Here is a 10873-nt window from a genome sequence, read left to right on the forward strand (position 1 = left end):
AAACTGTTCAGAGTGTAGGGATAGAGGGAACTTTCCTCGACATCTTAAAAGCCATCTACGAAAAGCCCACAGCAAATATCATTCTCAATGGGAAGCACTGGGAGCCTTTCCCCTAAGATCAGGAACAAGACAGGGATGTCCACTCTCACCACTGCTATTCAACATAGTACTGGAAGTCCTAGCCTCAGCAATCAGACAACAAAAAGACATTAAAGGCATTCAAATTGGCAAAGAAGAAGTCAAACTCTCCCTCTTCACTGATGACATGATACTCTACATAGAAAACCCAAAAGCCTCCACCCCAGGATTGCTAGAACTCATACAGCAATTTGGTAGCATGGCAGGAAACAAAATCAATGCCCAGAAGTCAGTGGCATTTCTATACACTAACAATGAGACTGAAGAAAGAGAAATTAAGGAGTGAATCCCATTTATAATTGCACCCAAAAGCATAAGATACTTAGGAATAAACCTCACCAAAGAGGGAAAGGATCTATACCTTAAAAACTATAGAACACTTCTGAAAGAAATTGAGGAAGACACAAAGAGATGGAAACATATTCCATGCTCATGGATTGGCAGAATTAATATTGTGAAAATGTCAATGTTACCCAGGGCAATATACACGTTTAATGCAATCCCTATCAAAATACCATGGACTTTCTTCAGAGAGTTAGAACAAATTATTTTAAGATTTGTGTGGAAACAGAAAAGACCCCAAATAGCCAGGGGAATTTTAAAAAAGAAAACCATGACTGGGGGCATCACAATGCCAGATTTTAGGTTGTACTACAAAGCTGTGGTCATCAAGACAGTGTGGTACTGACACAAAAACAGACACATAGATCAACGGAACAGAATAGAGAACCCAGAAATGGACCCTCAACTTAATGGCCAACTAATATTCGATAAAGGAGGAAAGACTATGCATTGGAAGTAAGACAGTCTCTTCAATAAATGGTGCTGGGAAAATTGGACATCCACATGCAGAAGAATGAAACTAGACCACTCCCTTGCACCATACACAAAGATAAACTCAAAATGGATGAAAGATCTAAATGTGAGACAAGATTCCATCAAAATCCTAGAGAAGAACACAGGCAACACCCTTTTTGAACTCGGCCACAGTAACTTCTTGCAAGATACATCCACGAAGGCAAAAGAAACAAAAGCAAAAATGAACTATTGGGACTTCCTCAAGATAAGAAGCTTTTGCACAGCAAAGGATACAGTCAACAAAACTCAAAGACAACCTACAGAATGGGAGAAGATATTTGCAAATGACATATCAGATAAAGGGCTAGTTTCCCAGATCTGTAAAGAACTTATTAAACTCAACACCAAAGAAACAAACAATCCAATCATGAAATGGGCAAAAGACATGAAGAGAAATCTCACAGAGGAAGACATAGACCTGGCCAACATGCATATGAGAAAATGCTCTGCATCACTTGCCATCAGGGAAATACAAATCAAAACCACAATGAGATACCACCTCACACCGGTGAGAATGGAGAAATTAACAAGGCAGGAAACCACAAATGTTGGAGAGGATGCAGAGAAAAGGGAACCCTCTTACACTGTTGGTGGGAATGTGAACTGGTGCAGCCACTCTGGAAAACTGTGTGGAGGTTCCTCAAAGGGTTAAAAAGAGACCTGCCCTACGACCCAGTAATTGCACTGTTGGTGATTAACCCCGAAGATTCAGATGCAATGAAACGCAGGGACACCTGCATCCCGATGTTTCTAGCAGCAATGTCCACAATAGCCAAACTGTGGAAGGAGCCTCGGTGTCCATCGAAAGATGAATGGATAAAGAAGATGTGGTCTATGTATACAATGGAATATTCCTCAGCCATTGGAAATGACAAATACCCACCATTTGCTTCAACGTGGATGGAACTGGAGGGTATTATGCTGAGTGAAGTAAGTCAGTCGGAGAAGGACAAACAGTGTATGTTCTCATTCATTTGGGGAATATAAATAATAGTGAAAGGGAATAGAAGGGAAGGGAGGAGAAATGTGTGGGAAATATCAGAAAGGGAGACAGAACATGAAGACTCCTAACTCTGGGAAACGAACTAGGGGTGGTGGAAGGGGAGGAGGGCGGGGGGTGGGGGTGAGTGGGTGACTGGCACTGAGGGGGACACTTGATGGGATGAGCACTTGGTGTTATTCTGTATTTTGGTAAATTGAACACCAATAAAAATTATTTTATTAAAAAATAATAATAATAAATAAATACTATCAGATTATAACTCAATGTGTAAAATAAATATAATAAATAAATATCCATTCATACTGATATAAATAAATTTTGTATCTCAATATGACTGGCCATGGGGTACACAGATTCAACTTTATTTCTGGAGGTATCTGTGAGTGGGTTTCTAGATGAGATTAACATTTGAATTGGTGGATTCAGTAAAGATTTCCCTTCACAATATGGGTGGGCATTATTCAATCCAATGAGGATCTGAGTAGAACAAAAAGCTAAAGATGGAGGAATTCACCCTTTTTTCCTGTAACACTGAGCTGGCATACCTTAGCTCATTTTCACTGGCCCTTGGACTGGCATTTACACCATTGACTCTTCTGGTCTTGGGCCTTCAGATATGTTATGAATTATGCAGCTGGTTTTCCTAGGTCTCCAGATTATGGACAGTAGATCTGGAGATGTTTCACCCTCCATAATAATGTGAATAAATTCATCAAAATAAATCTCCATTATATACTTGATCCGTTTTTCTGTAGTACTTTGACTTGTACGTAGGTTGTGTCTAGCAACTTCCAACATAAAGTATAATAGGGAAAGGAGGGGTAAAAGAGAAACTCTGCAATGGAGAAACTTCAACTTCATGACATCAAAGTCATGAGTGATAAGTCATGTTGGAGTATGTAGACTGAATATAATTTGATGAAAGTGGCATTTTACTTTTGTGGTCCTCTTCCCTCAAACCAATGAACCCAGTTTAAAAGAAATGAAAACATTAAAAGTCTGAGAAACTGTGGCCTCCAAGAGAGGCATGACCATTAAAAATAATAAATATTGAAAAAAATATTTTAAAAAATTGAAGGGGGCTAATATCTAGGTCTCTGAAATTTTTTGTAAGGATGTCTTTTTTTTTTCAGAATATTTATCCCAGTTAATAATTACACAAGTAATATTTTTATCAAGTCCAACCATCAAGAACTTTAGGGGTATTTTTCACAAAGTTTGCCATCTAGATACATTGTATCTTCAAACAAGCAGTGGTACATTTTGTAATGCTGACTTTCATGGAAGTCAATGATGCCGTGAACAAAGGTGTCTGGCAAAAACCAGGCTGCATTTACTTTTCCAAAATGCATACACTGATGTAGATGGATACCTATGGAAAAAGGAAGAATATTCTTCTAATATGGGCAGGGCAACATGATGACATTTCTACTGCTGTTTCCTATCAATGAAGAATATCAGCAGTTCAGCTAAACCAGAAACTATTCTTTGACTTCAATCATTACCTTATTACACAAATCCAATTAATCAATTTCTTTGCCTCTACTTAATTTGCATCAATGACATATAAATACTTAGGTCACATTCCTATAAAGTTGACTTAGAGATCAAGATTCCTATGCAAGTTACTAAAAAGGCAGTGTTCTTTAGAGAAATCAGAAAAGCAATCAGGAAAGCAGGACAGGCTAAGGGAAAAAGAGTAATGAAGATGTGATTATAATCAAATATCAGCTTTAGTGTGAATCCACGGGGGAGCACTACTTAGCTGGAGACAAGGAAGATGGGCTGTCACTCATACTACCAAACTAGTGAATCAGTGGTTCCAAATCCAGAATCTCTGTGTATGCTGTTCCATTGGAACAGAATTGTTTTACATGTGAGCCTTAGAATTTAAGAGTGAACCCAACAAACAAAAGTACATAGAAAACAAAAGATGGGCTCATAGAAATGGTCAAAGGAATGTGAGGGGAATCTGGGAGAAGCATCAACTTTCATAATCCCTGTATGTTACAATATTTAGCCTACTACCACCTTTTGCCCAGAACATTTATTTCCTCCCCATTCTGTCTCCTTGGTAAAAGTTTTGACCTGTTGTAAAAATCCACCATGCTGCAACCATAGCAACCTTTCAGAAACAAAGATCTAATTTTGTTGCCTCCTATTTGGTACTTTTCAGAAATTTTCTACCACCTTTATTTTGAAGTCAGTTATTTAATATGACACAGAGAAAATTGCATGACCTGGATCCCCCTGGCATTTTCACCTCTTCCCCTTTACAACATATATTTTAATCATATTAAACTATTGGTTATGACTTGATATGTCAGATTCTATTTTACAGTGGGTCTTCACATATATCTTTTTTACCTGAAATGCCTTCCCCTATACCTTATTATTCTTCCTATCCTTCAGAGTTAACTCAGCTGTTGCATTTATTGAGGAGGCCCTTCCGACTTCTGTCTAAACTATAACTCCTGCTGAAAGCTCTTTTTGTGTCCTGCTTTTGTATCTCCATAATAACCTCTGTAATGCCACACAAGAGATTGTAGAATATATTTTTAATTATTCATGTATTAGTATCCACAAGGAGATTATGACTGCATAAATCCTGGGGTTGTTTAATATGCATTAATGTAAACTCTGTATAAAAACAATACTTGATGCATTTAGTAATGTAATAAGTACTATATGCTAATTAAATATTGAGAATGAAATGTTGAAATAAAGATGTGGGAGACTTCATATCACTTTGTCCAATATAGCTCTTTTCAAATAATTTTCACCCTACATAAATTTTATAAAAGTTGCTTATGGTGAGCTTTTATTTGTAGCTCTTTTGTGTTATAAAACTTGCATAAATGTGAGCAATAAGAAATAATTTCTTGATGTCATTGAGAATAGATATGTTATCAAAACATCATCCAAGTGCAATTTAATTCTAAATATAAAAACTACAAATAAGAAATACTCAGCAGCATTTTATAGAATATGTCAAGCTTGATAAATGCCTACTGCAGGCAATTAATTAACTGTTATCAGGGAAAACAAATATTTAATGAAATAGTAGAACCTCAAGCAAGTGTGGACATTCTTTGAGATTACTTTGATTGAAAGAAGCATTCAAATAAATTTCAAGCCCATGTACTCAAATTCATCAACTCCATCTCTCAGAAACAGCTGAAGGTAACTGACATTAACAAGCTATGCTAAAGGTTTCATATTTACCAAAGTATTTACAAGATCTAAAGGTTTATAAGGAAATAGAACATCTTAAGAGTTTATATAAGCAAGAAGTTTGCTCTGGCTTATTAATTTTACAGATGTTCACTTGTTTCCATGGAGAGCAATATTCAGATGGAGTATACCTTGATGCAGCTTCTAGGCAGGGTGCTGTGGATTTAAAGATTCTTGGGAAAATAGCCAGAGAAGCAATTATTGAGTGATGTCTGTAATCTGCATGTGTGGATTCAGGCCATTTTTTCAGTCATCTTCTCTAAGGAAGGGGGCATCCACCACAGAGAACATTTGTATGAATTAAGCACTTTAGCTTTCATTTTAAAAGGGTACATTTTTTATACATGATTCATTTTAATGATTGTTTAGCTAATTGAGCACACAGCTGTACTTGTTCAGACACTAATAGTTTCAGCAGATTAGGTATGTTCAAATCTGAATTTTTGGAATTTCTAAAATTATTATGGCAACAGTGAAATGAAAGATTTTGAGAATGACCTTTTAATTCTGCGAGTGTGAATTGTTTTGTGTATGTACAAGGTTATTGCTTCTTTTAGCTTAATTTCCATAATTTAGATTCAGTTCATATCTTTTCTTATAAAGGTAGTTTAATAAATGACATCTTTGAATTTTATACCAATCACAAATATTAAGACTTCCAAATTTGAAAACTCACCTTTACACCTGATCTAGCCAAAACTATTTTTATTCCTAAATTTATGACTAAGGCAAAATAGAAACCCATTTTCAAATTTTGATGACATGAAGAGTTAAAGTGACCTTTTAAAGTTACTATAAGAATACATTTATCTACCATATTCAAAGAAAAAGCTTAGTTCTTTATGCTTCTTTTTTCCCCAACAATGAAGTTTTAACAATTTTTCTAAAAACTCTGTTCCTTTATTCTAGTCATATTTTATTGCTATATTCTATATTTGCAATCATACACCTAATCATTTATATTATGCTGTCAAATGACCCATAAGAGGGTTTTTTGCTTTATTTTGTGTAAGTTCATACTTTCATATTCCCATTCCACAGATTTTTCTATGAACTTTGTAGTCACTAATAGAAAGAACTATTATTGGGCCCCTGGGTTTCTCAGTGGTTGAGCATCTGCCTTTGGCTCATGCTCCTGGGCTGGAGTCCCACATTGGATTCCCTATAGGGAGCCTGCTTCTCCCTCTGCTTATGTCTCTTTGTGTCTTTCATGAACAAATAAATAAAATCTTTTAAAGAAAAGAACTATTATTGACTGACAGTGACTACAAGAAAATTTAATTGCTCAGAAGATTTTTAACTGTTTTCAGTAATTAGATAAAAAATCCCATTATATTCCTCCTAGAAAAGTCACTGATTAAGAAACAAGCAAACAAAAATACTGCTGGAAACAACTCTTTTATTGGATAAGAGATGAGTTCATTGAGAATGGATAATTCCCTGTAGAAAAAGTGGAGGTATGGAATAGAGACAGAAGTGAAATATGATAGAACACTATAGTGTTCTAAAGTCTGGCTAACCCCTTGGTAGCCCGTAGATGATCATTATATTCATTATACATCATTTACACATACAAAGCTTTTAATAAGTCAGAACTGACAGTGCCTTTAGGATTTTTTTGTGTCTAGTTACTGGACCAAAGACGTGCATGTTGCTCAGTAAGTATACGGCACTAAAACAGTTTCCTAGATGTGCAAATGGCTGACCACTTCTTATTAAAAAAATGTAAAAAAATGTATAGCCAACAAAGTCCTGGTTTTGGATACAGGGACACCACCTCTGTCCTCTAATATGTGAAAGAAAAGTCATGAATAAAATAAGATTGTTCCTCAAGAAATAGTTTTGGGCAATCTATAATATTCATAAAATTAGTAAATAGATAACATCTATTAATCTAAACCTAGGTTATTTACCTAAAATTATTTCGGAGTAAAAGTATAAAAAATTATATAAAGTACCCATTTAGTCATTACTCTGCTAACATATAAATTATTACTCATATAATGTTAAAGCCACCTTATACCCAATCCAATAATAGCATTCCACTTATCTGGGACACCTACCATTCTGAGTTTTTACTTATTATTATAATTCCCTTATTTATTTTTTCATATTATGCATCCCTAGTCAAGATATTTTATAGGTATGCATGTTTTAAATCATTGTATAAGTGGTGCAATACTGTATATATTATTTTGCAACTTGTACTTATGTTTAAAATAAAACATTTGGGATTTACTCATGCAGAATCATGCAGGTCTAGTTTATTTTTATTCACAAATAAATAAGTGAAAATATATACACACACAAATGAGTAATTAACACATACTGGATATAACTTGGAACACTTCAGATGTATTAATTCATTTAATCTTCACAACACTTCTAAGATAGTGACATGATAACAATATCTGTAGTGTAATTTATAAGTCAAGAATCACCTCAGAAAGTTTATATTAATCCACTTTATCAATTTTCCACAAAGTAGTTATTTAATTCCTTAATCCCCTATTGATAAACATTTGTGATTTCTTTAAGTATTTACTATTTTAAAAGAATGCTACAGGGGCATTCCAGAGTAGATGTCCTTGTGTATGTGTGGACTATGCAGATGGCTGTAGATTTTTCCCAAAGTGATAGATAGATGGTCATGGGAACTTATTTTGGTTTTAATTGGTACTTCCCTAATTAACTTTACTTAATGTTGTTGACCATCTAGTTTTCCTCCTCTTAAAAACATCTTTTCATAGCTTGCATGTGTTTTGTAATTTTTTTCTTCAGTAATCAGCCTTTATTTCAATTGGAATGTTTTAATATTTTGAACAACTGCTCCTTGTTTTATATATGTGAAACAAAGATTTCCCTGTGATTTATTTGTAACTTTAATTTTATGTTTGTTTAGTGAACAGTTGCTTTTATTTTTTATGTAGTAATATTTATCAGTAACTACTTTTATGGTTTATGTTTTTTGATTTTAAGAAATTGTTCTCTACAGTATAGTTATTAAGATATCATCAAATATTTTCCTCTGAAATTTTCTATAGTTTTTTAAATTATTATTTCAAGAACATGGAACTGATTTTTATGGACTGCATGACATGAAAAAATTTTTTTAAAGTTTTTTTTTTTTTTAACTCATGAGAGACAGAGAGAGAGAGAGAGACAGAGACAGAGGCAGAGACACGGACAGAGGAAGAAGCAGACTCCATGCAGGGAGCCCGAGGTGGGACTTGATCCGGAGGCTCCAGGACCACACCCCAGGCAAAGGCAGTGCCAAACCGCTGGGCCATCCAGGCTGCCCTAGGCCATTCTTTTCTTATGGATGCTCTGTACCATCTCCACTGTATATTATTTTCCATATGTATATTTCTGTGTGGCTCTATTGCTTTATTGGTCCATATCTCTCCCAATTTGAAGGGTTCAATTAATATCATTTTATAATAGTATCTGGTAAGTCAAGTTACCCATGTTGTTTTCATTCTTTATGATTTCCATATATCCTTCCTTTACATGATGACTTCTTAGGATTAGTTTATTACTCACAGTGATAGTAATCACCACAGTTAGCAACTTGTTCTCATTCCCTGAGCTCCAGTCTCCTCACAAGGTAGGTGATGAAGGCCAGGCGTTCCCTGCAAATACAGTGGGGGGTATTACAAGGAGGGAAACCCTGAGCTTAGGAGATACTAATCTCATATACAAGGAGACTAACAAACCTGCCAAACCTCTCCTCTAGACAGATATATTGTCTTTCTTAACCCAGAGTGGAAGGAAAGCTGCTCTAGGGAGGGGAAGAAAACATCTACCTTGAGTTTTTCTATGAAGACAATTTGAATTTAATGTTTTTAAAAAAGGCAAACCTGCATTCTAATGCTGCTAATTCACTGGTGGTTTGAATTTAGCAACTAATTTTGTAAATTAAGCAACATAATTTTGTATAAAATCATGGTTTGTCACATATTGCACATAAGACAAATGTGCAGTTTTGTCCTCAATTTTGTTTTGTCTTCAATTTTCGCACCCGTAAAATTATAATGCTAATATTTAACTGTGATGATTAAATGTTAGTATGAAGGACAATGCTTGGAACACAGTAAGCACAATAATATGTTTTTTTTTTTTTTTGGCATTTTAAGGCCATTTTTACCATCACTTTATTAATTGATTTTTCATAAATGATTTACTGACAACTTTTTTCCTTTTTATAAAGATGTTATATTTACCTGTAAACATTCCCCCTCCCATTATTTATTATGGTAGATTATACAAAGTTTACCATCTTAACCATTTGTAAGTGTACAATTCAGTGGTATTAAATACATTCATGGTGTGCAGCCATCACCACCATCCATCCCCAAAGTTCTTTTCATCTTGTAGAACCTCAACTCTACTGAAGAGTAGCAGAATACACTACCCTAAAGCAAGTCATTCTAACAGATTGATTATTTTTGTGCCATAGGTACTTGAAAAACAGCAAATGCAGGGAGGGGCTTTCTCTGAATTCCCCTGATCTCTCTTTATCTGCCTCCAAAAGGTACCCCATTGTCATAAATCCTCTCCCAGGAGTCATCAACCAGAGAGGATTATTACCACAGAAGAGACTGGAAGTCCATACCACACCCAGACAGACTTATCACAAATTAACTCCCATCTGTGTTTTTAAGTGCTCATACATCTCCCCGCCCCCAATTATTTACACTTCCTCAGTGGCCTACCTCCCCCTCGCTAGTAAAAAGAATAATATTCCACTATATGTATAAACACATTTTGTGTATCAATTTATCTCTTGATGGTTACTTAAGTTGCTACCACATTCTAGTTATGGTAAATACTGCTACTTCTAATTTAGATGTACAAATATCACTTCAAATTCTGCTTTCAAATTTTTGGATACATAGCCAGAAGTGCAATTGCTGGATTTTATGGTAATTTAATTTTCAATTTTCTGAAGAATAACCATACAGTTTTCCATAGCAGCTGTCTTATTATTATACATGCCGATCAACAGTGCATAGGGTTCCAGTTACTCCACATCTTTGCCTGTACTTGTTATCTCCTGTTGTTGTTGTTTTATTTTTATTTTATTTTATTTTTTTGTTGTTGTTTTAATAGTAGTCAATCTACAGAGTGTAAGGTGGTATCATGTAACTTTGATTTACATTTCCCTAATGACTAATGATGAGCATATTTTCATCTGCTAGTAGACCTTTTGTATATCTTCTTTGGAGAAATGTCTTTTTTTAAGATAATTTATTTATTTATTCATGAGAGACACACAGAGAGAGGCAGAAACATAGGCAGAAGGAGAAGCAGGCTCCCTGCAGGGAGCCCAATGTGGGACTCGATCTCAGGACCCTGGGATCATGACCTGAGCCAAAGGCAGATACTCAACCACTGAGCCACCTAGGTGCCCCTGGAGAAATGTCTTTTGTGAATTTTTAAAACAGGTTGTTTTTTCATTATTGAAATTAGGTGATCTCTATATATTCTGGATATTAGCCCCTTATCAGATAGATGCTTTGCAAATATTTCCTACCATTCTGTGGATTTCATTTTTACTCTCCTGATAGAGTTTTCTGATGCACAAAATTTTTTTTTTATTTTTAAGAACCCAGTTTGTCTTTTTTTTCTTTTATTGCC

This window comes from Canis lupus, chromosome 29 (genome assembly GCF_011100685.1).
Source record: "Canis lupus familiaris isolate Mischka breed German Shepherd chromosome 29, alternate assembly UU_Cfam_GSD_1.0, whole genome shotgun sequence".
NCBI lineage: Eukaryota > Metazoa > Chordata > Mammalia > Carnivora > Canidae > Canis > Canis lupus.